This window comes from Netta rufina (genome assembly GCF_964035555.1).
Source record: "Netta rufina genome assembly, chromosome: 8".
In the NCBI taxonomy this organism is placed as follows: Eukaryota; Metazoa; Chordata; class Aves; order Anseriformes; family Anatidae; genus Netta; species Netta rufina.
The window spans coordinates 30,243,989-30,266,791 of record NC_140131.1 but is presented as its reverse complement, the minus strand read 5'-3'; positions in this window follow the sequence as shown (position 1 = coordinate 30,266,791).

Below are 22,803 nucleotides of genomic sequence, written 5' to 3'. Positions count from 1 at the left end.
CAGAACAAAATGGGTTGATTTTCAGTTATTTAAAAAAAATTTTACTTTCTAATAAAACTTATATTGAAAAACACTGGAAATTTTTCAGTTGGGGGGGGGGTGGGTGGGGGGGAAGGAATATAGTTTCAAAATAGTGAATAAACCAAGACCCAGGAAGAAGTATTCATTCTCTTTAGATGATTTTTTTTAAATTGCATTTCTGGAGCTCAGAGGGAGACTTAGGATGTTAAAACAGTTCTCATGTTAACTTCAGGGCCATTACAGAAGTTTGTCTTTCTCAAGGCAGTAAGGCAGGATGTGTTATGGGTTGGAGTCAGAGTTACCATTGTGTGATAATGGCAAGGTTTAGCACGTCCTTACCTGGCTCAGTCGTCCTTCAGTATGTAAGTAGTGTAATTTAATTCACAGAATTATTTTTGTGAGTAAGAATATTCTGAATGTTTAAAGAATCTCATCGTGGCACCACAGCAGGTTACTGGCATGCAGCCTTGCTGTTCGTGGGCATTATGAGGGCTGGTCAAGCTGGGCAGTGGCACCTTGGGAAAGGCGTGCTGCTGTGGCTGCCTGGCACCTCACTAGCCCTGCTGATACTGCTTCTCACCGATCTAGAGCTATTTAGATCAGGCTTAGCATACACAACACCTGCAAGGGAATTTTTTGTTTTGTTGTTGTTTTGTTTCTATTTCGTTTCTAATTAGAAATTCTGAAATAACACTAACAACAACAAAAAATAATTTAACGAATCTGGTAATGCCTTTGATAGTTGCATGAGCCTGCTAGATCAAAGTATTAAAACACTACAATACTTTTCATATTTTATCAGATCCTTTTATGCTGCAATTTTCAATCTCTCCTAATCTCTCCTTCTTTTACCAGAACGAGAGTTTTTTCAACCTTTTACCAGATTTATTAAGACGACAAACAAGTATCTAATTTTGACAGTTTTGTTACTCTCAATTCAGAGAAAACAAACAAACAAACAAAACAAACAAACAAAAAAAAGCCACCAAACTTTATTTTTAATCTTTGAATATGAAGTCCTAAAGCCTGGAACAGTTTACATCACTTCAGATACTGTACTCCATTTAGTAAAATATTTAGTGCTATTATGGTAGTGTAAAGCATTAGACCGCAATTATCTAACACAGCACAGAGACTAATAGTTCTGCTGGAACACAATGGTGATGCACAATTGCCCTATTAAGATGGGAAGTCTTCAAGCACTGAGGTTATTAAAAAAAATTAATCACTGATACAGTCTTGATTTTGTTGGATTGTAATAAAAACACCTTATTTATGGATATAACTACTACTGTGTCAACTTCTAAAGAAGTGCTAAAAAAAAAAATCTTAATAGGGATTCTTCAGATTATGATTACTGTGGTCCTTTGCCTTATTGCAGCTGGGAATTCAGAACTTCATCTGTACTCTCCAGAAAGTCTTACTTGGGCTGGTTGTACTGAGGAGAGTTTTCAGGAATTAAATAGGACTGTTTTCACAGGTGCTTATGAGAGTAGAGATTTAAAGTATGCGAACAATGTTAAGTTACTGCTGTCTAAATATTCTTTTATCCAGATTACCCAAATGTACAACCAATATATTCACAAAATTTTGAAGACAAGTGTAAATGAAAGGTGGAAGGAAATATTTTCTCTTTTTCTACATTGTTTAGCTTTTAAAGCATTTAATAAGAGAGTTTGTACACACACCTTTTTTCCAGCAACAGGGGAATAAGAAACATTTTTAAAATAAAAAGTAGTCTGTTTAAAAAATAATAATAATAAAAAAAACGAGATCAGGCACTTAGGAGTTGCATTAACACTGGTAATAACATCTAAGTAGCAAAAAAGAAAACTGATTTCTTTTCAAATTGCTGGCATTCCTCTACACTTGTGCACACGAGTGTCAGTAGCATATCTGTTTATGCTTAAAATAGAGAGGCAAATGCAAAAACAACTGAACTAGTCAGCACTGAGCTGATTGTTGGGGACTGAAAGCTGCAGTTTTTTGAAGATAATTCTGTAACAATCCATACACTGAAAAATAAAGCAGAAAAAATCACTCTCCGCTGACATGTTTATTTTAGAAGCTCATAGAAAAGTTTGGGATTAATTTCTGAGGAAGTAAAGAGGCTGAGTTTTGGGCTGACAGTTGTTTGTGTGTAGTTCAAAATTAAAACGGGTTGTGAGTTTTGCCTATGGTGATTCTCAAGTTGTCCTGTGCTTGGGCAGGTTTTGGAGGGGTGAGGAAGGCACAGCTGTGGCCTGATCCAGGCTGGGTGTGTGACCAGTGAGGCTGAGATCCTGTGGGCACCGTGCTGTGGGAATCTGCCTTGTGGAGGGGTCTGTGCAGGGTAAGAGAACCAGAGATCGGAGGAAATGTGGAAGCAGAGAGGTTGAAGGAGTACAATGAGCAGAAAAAAGAGGGCATATGAGATACATGCAGAGACAGCAATGATTCTCGTGCTGAGTGATTCCCATCACTTTTGTCATGAGTGGTGATGGAGAAAACTCTTACTTTTGATGGCTATTGGGTGTAGTTAGACAGTGCTGACTGTGGTAGGTGACTCCTTCTGTTTCTTAGTTTGGCTGACTTGTCTCTCACATTGAAAAGTAGTTTTGTCAGTGAAAGTAAACGCACGTTGAATAAACATTGTTTAACTTGCCTTCTCCGAAATGCATGCAAAACATAGAGAATGTAAATTGTCTGCATCTGCCATTAACCCCACACCTTACTTTATGATAAAATTATGTTCTTGATTAATATTTAATAAGAATTTAAAAATGTGTGGGCATAACTATTAAAATGCTGTCTTAATGAGAAAATGATGCATTTACATCCAGAATTAACAAATACAACTCGGGGGTAGGAGGTATTGCTTTAGAGAAATGATATGAGTTAAATAAGGTACTTGAAATTAGCACATTAAAATGTCTTTTATGTTATAAATTCTTTCAATTATCTGTCAGCTTGATAGTGGTATATAAGGAGCTAGTTTGTATGAGCTATGGCATACAAGGGAACTGGGCCCTATTTGAAGGATGCTCTGGCACGGATGTATCTGGTGTAATGCAGAAATGACCACGGACCTCTGTCAGGCAGGGTCGCTGCTCAGTCCCTGTGCCTGAGGCAAAGACCAGCAGCTGGCAGTGACCAGCAGCTGGCAGCATCCACCTGTGGGCTCAGGCCTAGCTGACTGCTGTAGAAGACAACCCAGCGGCTGCTCACCTGCCCAAGTAATGCTACTGTATTAGTGCCGGCAGGGGATTCTTGGTTCTGCACATCATGCAAAGTCGGGAAGAAAATTGTAACTGGAAATATGGAATGGTGGCATTGAAAGAATCTGCTATAAAGGCTGGAAAAGCTTCAGCCTCTTCCTCCATGAATTCTGTTTAAGAAATCCCAGGCAGAATCCATCAGTGAACGCAATACACAGATGTTAATGTTTTCTGTGTTTTTTATAGGCAAGTTGGACATTATCCACCCCACTCCTTGGCCTCTTATTTGGGATACTTCCTAACAAGATTTACCTGTCCTTGTGCAATTACCTTTTACCCAGATAATCTGGAAGAAATCCTGTATAAAATACTATAAGTTTTATATTAGCAAATGAATGGAAAGGAGCATGACTTAGGAACTGATGGGCTTGATTCAGAAAATACTTGAGGGTGCAACACAGGCTACGTGGACTATTTGCTTAAACATGTGCTCATTGCTGATGTGCCCTTAGACAAGCCTGCAAAGAGACTGCAAAAGAAAGGCTAAAATGGATGAGTGTTGTAGGCAAAGAAGAACAAACAGGGACAGCACACTAAGTCTACTGTCAGAAACTACATATGAACAGTATTTAATAACACAACAGATACTTTTTTTATATATGTTTCCCATATTATTTTCATCCTGATAAGTTGCCCCTGGTGGAACTGGCAATTTAACTCCATTTTTAAAAGGAAGTGTCCTATTTGATCATTATGTTCTTCCTTTCCCTAAATATTAGGATTTTTCAAAACCATGGAGAATTATAAACTGATGAGGGATACTGTTTTTACAACCCCATTTCCCTTTGGCTTTTTGCTCACGTCTGGTCCAGCCTTTTTAGGGCAAATCTGGTTCCTTTCCTCTACAATACCAAAGCACTGATAACAACTTTATTTTAAGTGAAGTTTGGACTGAATCTGTACTTTGGCAAGTGGCTCTAGCTGTCTGTGCCTTGGATTCTGCTGAATCCTCTGGCTGCTGTCCACAGTAGCTGTTGCTGGATTTTGAAGCTCTTTTCTTAACTGGCCTGTTACATTTTGCTGCTTAAAATGAAGCCTGGCTTTGAACACTGGGCTTTCTGAAGCTTGATCTTTTGGAAATTGTGGCACTTTTACAGGTTTGTATTCTTTTGTTTTTGCCTGGTTTCTAGTGGAATAAGGCAGCTACAACCTTGCTGTTTGCCCAGTGTCAGTGTCTCCAGGTCCCTCTAAATTACTACTGGGTGCCTTGCTGCATTTCAGGCCCTGTTGATGTGGGACAGAGCCTCAGAGAAGCTGGCTACCCATGTGTGCTTTGCTGGTGTCTTGTACTCGCACAGCTAATCTTAGCTCTGCTCTTGACTCCAGCCTAACGTTGATAGCTAGGATATTTTTTTTAGGAACCTTAACTTGTTTTTTCTCAAATACCAGCTGTCAGAAGCTCACGTAGGTTTCATGAAACAGGTGCAGTTTTTGAACCGATTTAAATGAATAAGGGAGAGACATTTGGTAAATATTAATTGGCAGGCGTTCTGAGCAAGGACAGCAGACAAAATGGAAAACGCATGAGTTTGGGAGTGCCTGGCAATTATTTTTTTTTTTTAAATGTTTTTAAGAGAGAGAAACATTTGATTCTGCTTCTGTGGAGCCCTTCGTGAGGCTGTATCCTTTTGCCTCATTAGGTGGACCAGCATGTTTTTTAACTGTCTGTGTAGCACCTCAGTCATGCTCTCTCCCTCTCATCAGCATCGTTCTCATTCTTGGTTCCTTCTTGTGCTTTCTAATATTTGAAAGAAGTAAAAACATGGGAAATAAATGTGGGGATTTTTTCCCCAAATAATGTATGTTGCACAAAGATTACCTGAGAATTACTGAATGTGACTGGAATGTGAGTCCCAGACCGTTTTAAATGCTATCTTGGCTTTGGGAACTGTATTGCAGAGTTTCCCAGCATACAGACCTGCCTTACAACAGCTACTTGTAGGTGGAATTTCACAGGTGGAAGGTGGAGTAAGGAAAGCTTCCCTTTGTTCTCTGATCCTGAAGACTTAAAAATATTGTGTCTGGGTGAGGAAAAAAAAAAAAAAAAAAAAAAGGAGAAATGTTATTTTTACTACCTGGTGCATTAATACACATTTTTCAGGATCTTTGACATGGGAAAGAAGAACTCCTTGTGCCCTGATGAGAAGGAGAAGGATTGCATCAGTCTCTTTCCCTTGTGGCTTTTCTTCATTTGCTGACTAAATCCTCTGGTATTTGTGTGCTCAGAGCTTCAGGCAGGGCACTTGAGCACAACGTGCACGCTTTGGGGAGCGGGAGGAGCAGCGTGCTGCTAACAAGCCTCCTTGAGGTGGAGAGCCCGGGAAGAAGCAGGGCCGCGTGTCTGCCTTTGCTTGTGCAGCTGGACACCAAGGTAACCTGCACAGGGTTGCTGCAAGAGAGGCGCAGCAGTGTCATGGAGCTCTTGGAGTTCAAGAAAAACAATGAAAGACTTGCAGCTTTTCTGTATCTGCTCTGCATAATGGCCACTTTTTTTTTTTTTTTTTCTTCAGTACCTGGATGTGTGGTCGTCCTGGGATTTAGTGAAGGACGTGGAAAACAAGTGCATTGGCTCTACCTACTTCCTATGGGTAGCCTGAAAATGGAGCAAGTCGGAAAGAAATGCAGCTTTTTGGATCATTAAAAATCCATTTTCATTAAAAGCGAAGTATTGCAGTGACATACTTATTTATACATTCATTCCCTGTCTGTCTATGCCTTATGGGCAGAGTGAGAAGAGAGCCTTTTCATAACAGTTTTAAAGCCTAAATGAAAGAAAAGCATTCTATTTACCTTGAACTACTTGCATGGCATACTTCCATCCCCCCCATATTGGATGGCAATTACTCTGTATTCTTTCTTTACCAACACTTTCTTTTGTCCTATGTATCATTTGTTTTTTATCTATGTCTTCCACCTATCTATCTATTTCCTCTTTGTGCTTAGAGTTGGTTGCAAATTGTATTTGTGATGCACGGAGCTTTCAATCTGACTGTCTTGATATTATTTTATGCAACCGTGACTACCGTAAAAATTGGCTTTACTGCCTCTTTTGTGTTATTGATTCAAGCCCATTTCAGAATTAACTTGTTTGGAATGATCTGGCAATGTTATATGCCCCAGGTTCTCTCAGTCAAAATTCATATCTCATAACTAAATGCAATAAAATGTTCAAATATATCTAAACACAGTTATATTTTGAATTTAGATGAAAACCTTATGGAGTCAATCAAATATACAAGGCATGTGCAAGTCTGTTGTTCTGGGCTTACAAGTAGTGTATGGCAGAGAAAAGTACTCAGAGACCAACTTTTTCCTAGAGGTCCGTCCCTTCCGTGTGCTGTATGAAATGCCTAATCACATCATTCATGTTTCCAGCCTGAATTAGGTGGACATAATTTTGACATTTTGACTGTAGGACTGTATCTGTGATTTGAGATTATTACCTTAATTCATTTAGGGATTTGATCTTTCAAATTTTAGCGTTACGTTTGTCCTCGTGGTTAGGTAGAAATATTTGTGTGCTGACAGGCAGTAGGAACAGATTTACAGAAGTGAATCTCATTAATGGCTTGACTGGTCAATTTGCAACTTTCTGTTACAGAGAAAATTAAACAGGGAGATTTGTAATATGAGTTAATTGCAACATTCAAAACCCCAGACTTTATAAATTGTTCACTGACATCAGATCGCAGTCCTGAATATCTTTAGCTGAACAATAGAAAGAGTTATACCCAGGGAAGTCCATTCTTGAATAGATTTCCATTTGGATACACAAAACTGTGAAGTAGGCCCCATGATTTCAGCCTTTCTACCTTATACATCCACCCAGCCCGCTCTTCCCAGACTCCCTCCGTGAAGACAGCACCTCCTGGGCTGCAGACTGCAGGTGTGGTGCTGTCACCAGCAGCAGTGAAGGGACTGCCTGTCCTTAGCAATGTGCAAGCAGCACAAGAGGGTGCTGGTGGCATGGCACCCACCCCTGTGTTTTGTCCGGGTGGCGCTGTGCACATTGGGCACCCAGCACTGCCCTCCCCGCCCGATGGGCTGAGTCACGGCCCCACATGTACGGGATGCTGCAGCCTGGGAGCAGATCGTTCTGTTGGCTGCTGGAGGAAAGCTGTATGCCAGCTGCCCTTTAAAATGTTCTGGCAGTCATGGGTGTGGAATATAAATTCTCCATTTCATTTCATAGTTCTTTTCCTCGCTGATCTCTTTTAGTTCTTTAGTAATCTTTTTATTGTCTTTCAGAGTACAGAGACTTTCTTGAGTGTTTATTAAATGCACGGGGAGGAAAAAACTACCCAGCGTGAGTACAAAACAGATGCATGTGTATCCCGAGATGAGTGCATTACAGACAAAGAACTATTATCATTCTTCCCGCATTCACGTTTCCATCTACTTACGAGATATATACGTGTGCCTTGTTAGCAATGATGTTATAATGCAAAAGCTAAAGTTTTCATATCGGAGGAAACATATATTGTTAAATGAACTGAGAACATTCTCCCAAGGGTTAGCATTTCTCTTGTACGTGTGAAATCCTACTGAAATAAATGGCCCTATTATTTTAATTGGATCTTTTGGTATTAGAACATCCTTCTTTGTACTGCAGTAAAGAACCTTCTTTTTCTTCCTCCCCTGAAATTGTGAAATGAACAAATGCAGTCGATGCATTAAAACATTTATGATTTCAGTGTTGAAGACTATACATAGATATACAGATGCTCATACACATATAAAAATTAAATTCATTTTTTATGATGTATTCCCCCATTCTCTCTGAAAATATACAAATAGGGTTTCTACTCCTAAAATAGCTATGTTTATAATTTTGCCTTGTCCTTTTGACTGATGCCTTGTTTAGAATATTAGTGGTGACCAAGGCACTTAAAAATAATCGAACAACAGTAGTGTTCTTTAATCAGAACATAGTAGAATTTTTTCAAAAAGGATTGCATATGTTTAATAAATGAATTAAGCCATGGGTTCTAAAAATCCTAGCGGTTGTGGACAGACTTCAGTTCTTCAAGTACTTGGGCTATGTGCTTAACTCACGCTTCTGAGTGAGGGATTATACAATATAATAAATTAAATTGCTTTGGACCATTCTAATCTGTTTTGTAGAAGATCACAGAAGGAGGAACTCTGTTTTCACGTGTTGTGACCAAAAGCACAATAGAGTAGAAATTTTCCTGTGACCATAGGTTTTAAAACTAATTTGTTGGTATGTTTGTTTCCTCTCTCTTTTCTGCAGCTGTTCAATTACTAACCCGTAGTGCTGGTTGGAAAACCAAATATCTATTCTCCAGGGTAGCTACATTGTACTCCAACACTTGAAGATTTGGTTTCTTTTATAATTGGAATGAAATATTGAATTATTTTGGAAAGGAATTCTCTTGCTCTTCCATCTGAATACTAGCTGAACATGCTCATGTATGTATGCACTGTGTATTTAATATACGAATGCTGTAATAAAATAAACTTGGAAACAAAATTAATTTGCCTAATTACTTAGGCTAAACAAATTTTTATCATGCCAAAAAGATCAAGGAATGATTTGTTATGAGTAAAATAAGAGTGTTACATGGCTAGATCTCATTGGGTTTTCTTGTTTGCTTTTTTACCAGGTCTGCTGAAGTTTTAAGAGGAGAAATGAGCTCTTGTAACCAAAACCTGGACAGTGGCCCTCCTGGAGGGCACCTGTGTCACTGTTCAGCCCCACACTGAGGAAGGTCCTGGGGCTGTGCAGGACAAGGACTGCTCAGCGCTGCTCCAGCAGCTCTGGTGTGGGGCAGGGCTCTGCGGAGCCGTCACTGGCCTCTCTCACATGCAGCTTGTGGAGTGATGCTGCCTTCAGCTGTCATTGCAGTATGTGTAACCAAATATCTGCTGGTCAGCTGTTTATTACCTAGAAAAAAAAAAAATACAGCTGTAATGAGAAGCACTGAATTGTCTGGTTTTGGGGGCTTCTCCCCAGAGTAGAAATGCTGTGTTTTGTTTTTAATCTTTCCATGCAGATTACCTGCTATTTTGACCCAATTAACAAGAACTTGGTACTTATGAAGTACGTCGGAATCGCTCTAATGTGACTTGCAGCAGCTCCCCAGGACTTAGCGCTGCTCTCCCCCCTGCCCCGTTCCCTCCCAGGCCGAGCTGCTGCCATGTGCTGCCCTTGCAGGGCACGGGGGCTGCCTGGGGAGCCCCATGCCGTGGCCTTGGCACCGAGTGTCCTAACAAACAGCAGCTCGCAGCTGTTTCCATAACAACATGCTTGTTGGAAAATAAATATTTGCTCCACTTTCAGAATTGTCATTTTGCTGACAATTAATTTATATTAATTTTTTCCCCTCTTTGTGCTGGAGAGCGCTGCTGAAGTAACCCCGAAGTGTTTATGGCACGATGCACCGTCTGAGGCTGCCGCAGGCGGCTGTGCCCTGCCGCAGGGGCTGGCTGAGGAGGAGCTGGAGCTGGAAAAAGGCTCTCAGCCCCATCCAGCTGGGCCTTGAACACCTTCAGGGATGGGGCATCCACAGGTTCTCTGGACAACCTGTTCCAGTGCCTCACCACCCTCTGTGTAAAGAATTTCTTCCTAATATCTAAATCTACCTTTTTTTCCCTTAAGTTTAAAGCCATTCCCCCTTGTCCTGTCACTACACTCACAAAGTCCTTCCTCAGCTTTCCTGTAGGCCCCCTCTAGGTACTGGAAGGGTAATTTGATAACTGTTAATCTGCTTAATGTCAGTCTGATGTCTTTAAATTTTTCAATTACTTTAGGAATGCTGCAAGAACTAGGATTAGAGAAGATGTACTTGAGTTAATGAATGGGAGACATCTTCTGCTCTTGTTTATACATAATGGATGTTTTATATGGTCTGAGCCTGTAACAGATTTGAAAGCTGTACTTGATCCCGAGGATCTTCTTGTATATGGTTAGAGCAAGTCTAAACAAAGCTATCCAATCAGACTGGTAAATCCATATATCGATGCAACGTACTGAGATGACATAAGGTTCTAGCAAGATTAATATTACAGTTCTAATACGGGTTCTTTAGCACCCAATGGCTCTGTCAAGAAGTTCCTTATTTAATAATTAGCCTGCTGTCTGTATTGTAGTCTAACTACCGGAGAGTCAAGACCACATACCTAAGCTACTGCATATGGAATATTGACTTAAATATTGATGTAGATGGAGGTTGATTTTTTTTTTTCTCTGTGTGTGTTTGTGTGGGGGGCTCTTTTGTATTTTAATTTAACAAATTTGGAAGAAAATAATATTTTTCATCCTTTTAGGACTCTATCAACATGAAGCATGGAGATGAATAGGAGCATTTAACAAAGTGACTTGTATATGATGGACAACAGGGTAATGATCAGAGAGAGGGGCACATACAACCCAATTTGGAAATGAAATGGACAGAAAAGAGGTAGTGAATTCTTATGGTAAAACTTTCTGAAGTTTTGAAACCACATTTAAAATCTGTCCTGCAAATATGCTCCTTCATCCCCTGGCTTGGGCCTCCTTTGATTTGCACCAGGCAAAAATCTGTTGTTTTCTGCTGCTGTGAGGATGAGGAGCTCAGAAATTGGAGAGAGGCAATTGTGGCTGGGCACCCACCCTGAGGGAGATGAAGTGCAAGAAAGAGTCACAGTCGTGCAGGTGTGTTCAGCCTGCAGCTTGGGCATTGACTGTCAGACTTCTGACAACTCTGGGACTTGGTTTATTGGGGGATTAGATTTGGAGCTCTCCATAAACATTTTAAAGATAAATTGTTGAAACTTTTGTGTAAAGCATGTGAAGCTGGCTTGCCTCATCTCCAAGTGATACAAAGCTGAATTTTCCTACTAGGGAATATCTAGCCCCTGAATATCAAGGGCTACTTGTTTGGTTTCTGATTTTTAGTTCTGTCATTTTTTTTATTGCATTTTGTTTTTTCTTTTGTCTGTTATCTGGTCTGGTGATCTTGGTAAGGAAAAGCAGTGCAGACAAAAAGTGAGATTACTTTGGCATGTTCAAAGTGACCTAGAGAGGAAAAACTTTGGAGGCACTGTGTGCTGCAAGCTCTGTTGCCACCAGAGCACAACTGCAGCTCAGGAGAGGTGGTTTCACTTGTTGGTTTAAATGGTGCATTTATTTGAAATTTTGAACAGTACACTGACTGTGTTTGAAAATATCTTAGGGCTATACAGCCCCCAGCTATATTTTTCCTTACTGCAAGCATGCTTTGGAAAGTTAATAGAGAGCAAATAAAGCAGCAGCTCCCACACAAAGATTAGAAGAAACAAAAGGCATCATTTAAAAGCAAAAAGTTAATGATTGTGGTATTTGAAATATGCATTAGATGAATTTACATATTCACATAATGTAAAAAACACAAGTTTGTGTTTTTTGAGATTTCTTCTTTGGGGTCTATGTTTTTGGTTTATTTTTCTTTCAGCTGTCAAAATAATAGGTACATCCTTCTCCCGTGGGAACCTCTAGAGAGTGTTTGGTTTGGGTGTGCCCAATTGACTTCAGGAGGTGAAACTTCTGTTTGCTTTTGTTGATTCAAATTTCTGAGTGGAGAATGCTTGGTCTTCTACTTTGAAATCTCTTCATAAAAATCAATCTCTGTGAAATAATTTTGCTTTTAGCCACAGCATTTGTGCTTAAAAGCACATCACAACCTATCATGGGCATAGTTAATTAAGACAATAATTTAAGCTTAATGAACCAGACTTTCTCCCCAAAGTGGAAGGATACTTCTAGTAGGTTTGTATTTGTGATGTGCACATGACCTGTTTTTACCTTGAAAGCGCCTACTTTCAAAAATCTTGTGTCCTCCTTACCAGTGATTTTGGTCCACTGTGCAGTGTGATTTTTTTTTCCCTTTTCTTTCTTCCTTTTGGCCCCTTTTTCTCTTCTTCCTCTTCTATTTCTTTGTTCTACACTCTTTATATTTTGTATAGATTTCCCTCCCCTCTGGCATTTTTACCATTTTAAAACATAAAATAGGGCCTCTCTTCTCATTCTGCAGCTGCGACACCATCCCCTGCTGCACCAAATTGACACTTCCGCGAGCAGCGGCTCCAGTCAGTCACTCGAAGGCTGCTGCTTTCAGAAGTGTTGATTTAGTGCAGCAGGGGATGATGTGCCAGCTGTAAAACTCAGAGAAAAATAATAATAATAATAATAAAACAACCCTATGACAAATCTTATAGTAAGAGAGGAAAATAAAGTTTGGGGGGTTGGGAAGAAAATATGTGACGGGTGGGAAGGGGCACGGTGGGAAGAAGGGGAACAGTGGTCACTAGGCAATGGGGTGCCTGGCTGTTGGTGGGACAGCCAGGAGGGCAGCTCATGAGCAAATGCTTCTCCTGCTGCTTATAGGCGGTGCCTGAGGTTGAGAGGGCTGAGCAGTGCCTCCTTGGTGCTCCGGGGTTTTGTATTTCTCCCAAACTGGAGAGTTATTCTGGGAAAAATTACCGGTGGCAGGGAGTGGAGCATTCAAAGTTATGACTTAGGGACTGAGGGGTATCTGTGCTCTGGGGTTACTTACGTGTAATCCTTGCAGATTCTTGGACAGTAAAATACATGGTAATTTTATTCTTATGGATATATGCTGTGTGGTTCATGAGTGTAAAGGATGTATTTCTTAAAAACATACAGATAGCACATTGATGTTTAAAGCACATAAATGGAGAGTTCCTTCCAAAACAGCCCTGATTTTCCCCCAATAATGCTCCTAGAAGAAATAATTCACAACTTATTGATGTCAAAATATTTAATAAGTTGTATCTCTCTCTGCTGTAGAACTGATTCCTTAAAGGTCTGGATGGGCTAACATTTTCTGTTACAGTCTCCAGGTGCTCAAAGTTGAATCTGTTCATTCTGATTGATTTATTCTTGCTAAGTTCCTCAGGTGTTTTCATAAGAGAAGCACAACCCTGGCTTTCCATTCGCTCCTGGTTTGCGTGGCAGCTGCTGGTAATGCCCACTCAGGGATTGTGTCTGTATGGGTACCAGCGTGGTCTCACTGATGCAGCACATCTGCAGGGCACAGAGTTCATGCCCTCCACCAGCATCGCCTGGCCGTGCTGGAGGGAACTTTGCTGCAGCATACGGGCTCATCCAGCCCTCCTTGACGCCATGCTGCTACACAAAAGCAAACCCTACTGAGAGGCGCTTGCCATACCTTTTATATCTATTGTCATATCTATTTATATCTATATCAAAGCACCCCTTTTTCTGAGGGGGAGAAATAGAAAAGAAATTCTTTTTTTTTGTGATCCAGAATCACAGAATTGTCTAGGTTGGAAGAGACCTCAAGAACATCGAGTCCAACCTCTGACCTAACACTAACAAGTCCTCCACTAAACCATATCCCTAAGCTCTACATCTAAACATCTTTTAAAGACCTCCAGGGATGGTGACTCAACCACTTCCCTGGGCAGCCCATTCCAATGCCTCACAACCCTTTCAGTGAAGAAGTTCTTCCTAATATCCAACCTAAAACACCTGCTCGCACCTCATGCACACAGTCTCTCTGCCCCCCACAGGTGGTAGCAACAGGCTCAGACAGTCCCTGCATCCAGAGACCTGAACTGCTGCATTTTTGAGTGGGCACTCAGTCTGGGTGTGTGCAGACTTCCTAGAGAGAGCACTGTGCCTGGTGGAGACCACTACAGCCTAGCTAGCGGTAGACCACTGTTAGAGGAGGTGTTCGTATGGGTGGGGGGGAATGCTTCACCCTTCCTGCTCGGCCTGCCCACCGCGCTCCCTAGGGGCAGCTTTTGAACGGCCGGGGAGGGGGCTGGCTCCACCTACACCTCGTTCACCTCCCTCGCAAGGGCTGCTGGCTCCTGGCGGCTCCCTCGAGTGGGCTCGATGCTGGAAAAAATAGCCCTGCCTGTCCGATCCCCTGCTCCGCTGCAGAGCACGTCTGCCCGGAGGCAATCGGCTCAGCAAGTGTAATGGTCTGGAATTTTTGTTTTGGCAAGAAATTTCATATAGGTTATATGTACTGATTTCTATTTTCATTCTCAGGCACAGAATCAGTAAATAAATTATTTCCATGACCCTAATATTTGACTATCCATCAGTGATCTGAGGCAGTGAATGAAATAGGCTATCTGCTAAATAATAACATTGGTAGTGACTTAATCATATGATAAGAATAGGACAGATTCAAGATGGACATAATTCACCATACACCTCCCAAAGTATTTTCAGCTTTTTTTTTTTTTTTTTTTTTTTTTTTTTTTTGTGGTGTACAAGTCAGTATGACAGACTGTAATATTCATTAACGCTGTTCACAGTGTCATCTGGGTTAGATTAAATAGGAATTAGTGCAGGAAGATGTGTGGTTTCGACCAGTGATCAAAATAGTAGCTCTGAGCTAACTTGGGCTGTCCCTGTCAGTGGCAGGTTTGAAAGGTGCCAATAAATGTGTAATAAATATTGTTTGTTTGCTTGATAATGTGCAACGCTTGGCAGGATTATGCTGAGGATGGGAAATTTTACAAGAACTCTTGGAAAGCCCTTTTCTTACAAGTTTGCTTCATCTTGCCCAGGTTTGGGCTGTCTTTGAATTAATGGGATACTTAAAATTTATCATGTACTTAAAAACTGGATTGAGATCATATTTCACAAGTCTTGGGAAAAGATCCCGTTGTCTGAAAAGCATCTGCTTTTCCACGTTTAAAGAGATTCTTTGTAACAGGCTTTCACAATGATGAACTTTGTAATCTTGTTATTCATCATATTAATTGAAGAAGCTCCTTTCTGATAACCTTTGGCTGTTTATGATGTGTTACCAAATCATCAAAGGGTGAAGAAACTTCGAAAGAGAAAAGACAATAGATCATTCAGTCCATTTTTCTGCCAATGTAGGATTATTTCTCAGAGAACATTTTTTTAGTGTTATGTCAACTTTAGTTTTCAAAATCCCAAGTGAAAGCTTCCATATCTCTCCTTGGGAGACTATTTCACAGGCTAATACATCTCACTGTCAGGAAGATTTTCCCGATACTCTGTTGGGCTTAAGCTTTTTCTTTCCATTATTTCTAGTTATATCCCTTTCCCTTGATGGCTTTACACACTTGAAATATTTATAGATTATTATACTTTTCCCTTAAGAAGTTGTTCTTGAAACTTTCCTCAGCTATCAATATGCTTTTGGTTTTGAAAAACCCACCTAAGACCTTCTAGGCTGAGAATGACATTTACTATCAAACCATACTGTAGAAAAATGCTCACCACAGCATTTTCTTCAGGTTCTTTTTCTCAGGGTCCAAAATACGTATGAGATTCTAGCTAAAAGAAATCTGATAGAATGATTTTATCAGTGCTTTGAGAAAGGCTCCTTTGCTTTGCTTCTTGATGCACAGCTCTTCTGGCCGTGCTGAATGAGGACCCCCTACTGCTACTACTGCTATGCAGTTCTTTATCTCCTACCTCAGTCTTCTGCTCCACAGAAAACTTGCATCCCTATTAGTTTTTGTACTTCTGGAGCTTGCATAAAATTTGCTTCATTCCTGCAAATGTAACTGTTGTGGTTGGTACTCAGGATATTTCCAGAAGGCAAGAGGAGGGTGATGCTGTGTTATAGTCTGAGGTCCAGCTTGGAAGCCCTCAGCTGTCTTTTAGCTCCTTATTTAGGAAACTAAACCAACGTATGCCCATGCAGGAAAATGCAGAGAGCTGTGACAAGTTCCCAGGTAGACTTGCCAGCCTGGGCTGGTCCCACCTTCTCACAGTTCACGGTGGCAGAAGGGGGGCTCCCCGAGCCAGCTGGGAGCACGGCTGAGCTGGTGCACTACCCACGCTGACAGGCAGGCCCTTTTCTTCCCTGCAGCTTTCTGTGTTGTGCGAGGGGAGGCGAGAGTGTGCTGCTGGGTGCCAATGGATACTGGTGCTGTAAAGGCCTTCTACTGTCAGCAGCTGGAAAAATGTACTTTTTTTTATTTTTAGTGCAATGTAAGTTATTGTTATTAGCACTAAGTGTTAGTCCTGGCTTAGAATGGAGGGTAAGTGAAATGGTTTACAAGCTATTCACGTTCACAGGAGTAGCTGTTGTTGATGCTGTCATTTCTAGCTTGCTTCTCTAAGGGAGTGCTGCCTGTCTGTCAGCCTTCTCTAATTATTTTCAAACACATTGGGCATTTTCACAGCTGAGTCTGGTGGTGGTAAAGGTCCCAAAGACGCCAGCATCCCACAGTGGTCCTGTGCCTTGGAAGCAGCTGGGGCACGTTTGGTGGCCTAGCTGGTGGCACAGCGGGTGCCTGACAGCTTTGTGGCTGGGGACACTGGGCTGAGGATGGTTTTGGAGAAGCAGTGTGGGGAAGGAAGGCACTGTAGGTCCCTCACTTGTGGGTGAGTCATAAGGTAGTGTTTTTCCTGCTCAAAGAACTTGAGCCTTTCCCCAGGATTTTTTAGGCTGTTATACACCGAGCACTGGTCTAATCATTCGTTCCCTCAAATCAATAGTTAAACTTGCGATGATTTCTGCTGACATCATATACTTAAAATTCCAGCTGTGTTTCTGAACTTGAGATCTTTCTCCATGTCTTGTAGAGGACTACCTGCAGCAGAGGTCTGCCATCTTATGTAGTCCTGAGCATGGTGTTTCCTCAAGGAGAGTGTGAGGTGGGAGTGCCACCCCAGGTGCCACTGTTAGTCTTGGTGCTGCTGTCCACCAGGCCACTCCGTTTCCATCCATGTCACAGTTAAAGTCTGTACCTGGTGTGCTTATCCCCAGGTGTGCATCTCTTGTCCAGAACAGCAACTTTCTGCTCTCCTCTTCCTTTCGACTATTCCAGGGCATTTTCCCTAGATGTTTTACCTGACATTTACCCAAGATAACTTTTATTCCTTTTTCTGTACCTAATTTCTAGATTGTGCTGTGTACATTTCTGCTTTACTTATGCTTGTAATATTTTCCAGATTTACATCTTCCACAGCTCTTGACAGTGAGATTTATTGCCTAATGCAGATAATTCAGTGCCTTTATTTCTGTATTTAATTTTTAAGAGATTTTTCAAGTGTATTTCTTAAACAGGTATAAAGAACAATGTTTACTAGCAAGTTTCCCTTAGCTTCTTTTCATTGGGAAACGGAATAAAAGGAGTAATGATATTGCACTTCTGCTGACTACTGTGCTTGACTGATTCACAGGGTATTTGCTCTTAACATGTTGTAAGAGTTTAAAAAAAAAAAAAAAAGTGTCAAACTTTTTTTTGGCACCCAGCTACAGTAGATGCTGTTAGAAGAAACATATGGCCTCACACTAACAGTGTTAAAGCACTGCTAAAGTATTGCATGCATGACATTGACAAATTTCCTCCAGGCTTTTTGTTTTCTGTGTTATTAAGCATTCAAAGTCCAGTATTTCATTACCACTGATGATACGGAGAACCTTATTGACATTCTATCCATCTGTTCATAACATACATTATTAAACGTGAAGCAACTAGTAGGTAGGAGTGCACTTGCCAGCTGTACAATGAATTCTCAGCAGTTTGATGCCCTCTATAAATTTTCTAGTATTCTGCTAGTTTCTCAACATAATTTACAATGGGGATTTTTTTTTTTTTTATTGGTGTTGTGCATTGTACAGAGAAAAGTTGCTTCAAAAGAATTCTGTATTTCATAATCCTTAACGTGTAATCTTCAGTTATAGTTTCAAAAAGCCCAGGAGTATAATGTACAGGGACTATATCTGATATCAGATCTCAGTAACTACTATTTTTTTTTCCTCTAGGACCAAATATACCCCATTACCTATGAACAGGACAATGGGGCCCCAATGAGTCACCCTATTCATGTGTTTTTGGAACCCAGAGGAATTGGTTTGACTATTTACAGATTATAACAGTTGGTAGTTGAATGTTTTATTTTCATTCCCAGTTGGTACAATATGTTCACAGCTGATGCTAATGGCTTGCCCATTTGATATCACATATGGTCCACTATTTGGGCCTCCTGAAGCTTTCTTTTGTGGTCAGGCTGCTTTAAAACTATCATATATTTAGGTTTGTTCTGTCTGCTGAGAAAATGACCATGAAAGTCTGAAACTTGGCAACGGTAGAGAAAATCAACAATTCTGTTGATAAAGGCTTGAAGAACTTCTATTCGAATATTCAACAAATAATATTTTTATATAAAATTTAATACAAATGTTTTACTAGATCATGTGAAATTTGAAATGTCCTCTTTGTTCTTTTCCTTATCTTTGAAGCTGAATTTGAATTTCCTTTGAGTGTTTCAACACTTGAGTGTCATCAAGACTACTTTCATTGGGAGTTCATTTGCATTGGAAAACCATTTGTGTCAAATTTGTGTTACTGAAATCATTATTTATATCGTTATTGGGATATTAGATTTCTGGTAATATTTTACAAAAGTAGAAAACTTGAAAAAGTAATCTAATTTTTCCCTTGGTTTCTAGAATAAGGAGAAATGAGCTAAGAATGTGAGAACAAAAATTAAAATTACAAGTGTGTCTTTAGCTCTTATCCTATGATACACAAGTGTTTATACTGACTCTAAAATATAACTGATAAAGCCACAATCTCATGAAAAGATTATTTCAAAAACTATTGCATTTCCCTCTGAGAGGTAAAATTCTCATTTATTCATAGGAGTAGATCATAATAGCTCTAATTCCCTGAGAAGTGGGCATTGTATGATAATTGAGCAGGCTAGAACGTTAATTGTCCTCCACTTCACCTCTAGATGTTTAACTCCTTATCTAGTCAACCAGCAAACAATAATGCTCCCTTATTTGTGCCTTCCTGTTCAAATAATTTTTAACTGGGTAATTTACGTGAAATAAAGCAGAATAAGTGTATTCATGTGGAAGGGACATTGAAATTGTGTTAGATTTAACATATTAAATGCCATTTGTTGGTAAGATAGGGTTTTTATGGTTGTAGTTTTCAATCATACAATTCTCAGAATAACAACAAAGTGACCTCACGTGCAGGAGCACTCCTCTAACAGACAGATTTAGCAATTTGTACTGTATGGCTACTACTTTCTTATGGCCTCTGCTGTCCCTCGCTGATGCTAGTTAGGACAACACCTGTGTGAATGTTGGATATAGCATGCATACCTTCAATGGTCTGGTTGGATTTGCTGGACGGAGAGAGGCAACTTTCAGGGACAAGGTGCTGGCTTGTTTAGTTTAAGATGGTAAGGTACACTGCGCTTGGCTGGTTTGTAGTCTGTTGCTGGAAGTGGGTGGAAATGGAGCTCGAGTAGGAGTCTTTTTCAAGTGAATAAAGTCAGTACTCATCCTGGGGCACTACAGAGAAAACTAACATTTTCTCTACAGGAAAAAAGAAAAACAACAATGTTTTTGCAAGTGAAGCTAATAGATAAGAAGAAAAATTCTGTCCTCTATTATAAGCAATCTCAGGGATTCAGAAAATGACAGTAACACTTCAGCATGCTAATAGGTTCACCTACCTTGAAATGTCTTAAGAAAAGACTGAGGGGATCAAATTATTCAAATAATCACAGCCAAAGACTGGTGCCTGATGTGGTACAAAGCATTTCTTAGGGAAATCTTGGTCCAGAGAGAACTAGAGAGGCTAGCAACATGTTGTCTTTTGCAAATTATTAGATAACAAAGTAAGATTATGCAGGAAGAATTTGGACCTACTGGACACAAACTAAATGGTGTTCAGAAAAGGCAGTGTTTCTCATAAGTAATTGAAGTAAATCTTAAGACCTTGAAACAGTACTGTTGCAATGTTATTTTCTTGGTCTTATTTATAAAAGTCATAAGCCCACAAGCCTCTAGGAACAATCACTTGTGTATTGGCTTGTGGGTGTCTAGCAAAACCTGGGTATTGCAATGCAGAAGTGGTTGTAACCTGGACATTTTATGTACATGAGCATGTCCCCAGGGGTCCATGCAAAATTATATTTAGGGTTGGTAAGCCTATTTTGAGGACACTGTGGTAGTGCCTGCAGCCTCTCTGCAGAGCTAGCTATAGAGAAGCAGCAGGGTGACATGGTGGCAGCTGTGCTGCGTGTCATGGAGCTTGTGCCCACTCTGCCACCACACCAACACCTCTGAGGCAACTGTAGTATGGCCCCTGCATGCTGAACAGCATCCACATTCCTCTGCTGTGTTGGCTCCTGCCTTGCTGTGGCCACAGGGCAATTGCTGCAAAGTGCAGGACGCTCATGTGAAGGTGGGTTTCAGCTCGTTCTGTGTGTGCCAAGTAATCCTGTTAGAAAGAGGAGTAAAGCTGGGCATGGTCTGTGACTGAGGAGATACAAACCCAGTGGTCAGTGCTTAATAATGTTCACCCATGAAGTTTTCAAAGCAGCTGCAGACCTGTGATTTTAAAGTTGCCTCCAAATCCACTTGCTTTGCCGGACCTGTTGTGGAGGAGAAACCTGTTGCCTGTGTGTGTTAGAGCTATATAGGCCTGGTTTATAAACTTGAGCCTGAATTTAGTGAGATAGAAAATAGGGAGATGTATTGGGTACTGGCTTAGGGTATGTTTATAAACGATGCTTTCTGCTTCCATACAAGTTTGTTTTACCCAATTAAAAATTAAGTTGCGTTGTTCCAGGCAGGCTCCTCTGTACAATAAGTCAGAGTTATCCTCATCACTAAACCACTGGTATTTTGGATTACTCCTTAAACATTATATATCATGTTAAAATCCACACGTTTAATCTCACTTTTCTTTCCAGTAGAGTTTGGCTGTTATAATTTTATTTATGGTTGCCTAAAACAGGCTTTGCAATACCATCCAACCTACTTCAGGAACATACGTAAAAACAGGATCTTTTCTGATGAGCACTAGGAGAATAATATATATCCTGGGGGATTTTCCCTCCGCTTTTTAATATATATAGATATTTTAATTGTTTTAGTCACCCATGTGAGTACAGCAGCAGGAGCTTCTTCCTGTGATGTTGCTGCTTCTTCCTGATGTTCCTGATGTTTCCTCTGAAAACCTGCAGCAGGTGTGAGTGGCAGCATCACATCATTGCAGCTCTAAATATATTTTCTTCTCCTTTATCTTCTTCCAGCAGAGGAAGGACCTGAAGCTGGGGCTGGCTGAGGTGAAGGGCACATGGAAGTGGCTCGTTCGGCTGCAATCTGTACGCTGTGCACATTGAGGGGTGGGATGGACTTGATGGAGGCAGCTCCATCTTGTGAAGAGGTTGATTAGAAAAATGGCATCAAGTTGTAATTTATCATTAGTTCTGGATATATTCTGGGGAGTCCCCTCTTGTGATTGGGATTAAATTATGTGTGGTGTTAATGCAGAGTCTTCTGCAACAATGTAAATGAGTTGTTAACATGGCACTTCACAGCCATAATAATTCAAAGCTGGTAGCAGGCTTGATGGGTCTGCAATAAATGTTTTATTATTTAGGAAAAATATACTATACAAGTTGCAATGTGCCATGCTCATTCATGCTGTAAATCAACAAAGATCAGCAGACTGAATAGAAAAATGAAAAGCTTATTTAGGAACTGACACAAGCTTTCAGATGAGCAGGGATGGCTGAAGTTAACTGCATTCATTTTTCTTTGCTTGTCACAGTTGCCACTTGAATTTCACTGCTAAAGATTGTGGATAGTTTTGCTTTATGAAATTATATCTACAGAAACAGTATTTGCATTTATATAGGCTTAGTTATAATAAAGTTTAAACTTAACACACCCCCTTGCCTTTGCAAACAAACAAACTGATCAGCCAACCAGAAACCCCTGTTAAAATAATATTTATCCCTTGGTTTTTGTAGATCTGAATAGGAATCTGCTAAATGGGACCCAATGACTGCTGTAAAGACCTAAAACTGGTGAGCATGTGAAGCGCAGGAATGCAAAGCTATGGCTTCCCCTCCAGTTTCAGCTTTGCTTTAAGGCTACCTCTGTCCTCACATGGATTAAAAACAAAGCTTTCTTAAAAATGTGGTGAGTGAAAGCACAGATTGGGTGGAAGGGCTGGGAGACTGGGGATTAGCATGGTTATCATGGTGTGGTGATGGAATTCCTGAAACGTGTGCAGCTGCCATCCTCTCTTCCATATAAAAACAAAACAAAACAAAACAAAAAACGAGTCAAAGAGATCTCATAGTGAGTTTGCTTCACAGAGGAAAAGTTTTGCTTCTGAGCCAGGCATTTGTATACCAAGGCAAGTCCAATTAAGATGACTGAATTGTAAGTGTCATAAAATAGAGAAGGCAAAGGACATTTAATTATAGCTGTGGTGCCAGGGAGTGGTATAACAAAAGAAAAAATGTTCACCTACAACAGAGTGCTGCCTAGCACATTTGGTGCAATAGAGAGACAATATATGGTCTAAACATGCACTTTGAAATAGTTCAGAAAGCCATATCTTCTGATTTTTCATGTAGATGTTTTCCAATTATCAACACAGTTTAAGAAACAGTAATATATATATAGTTTTTTGTATCGAGACCTTCAACTTTGTTCAGAGGTTGAAGAAAAAGCATTATGCATTAAGACAAAAAGGTTGCCTAAGAAAATGTATTCGTGACCCAGAAGAA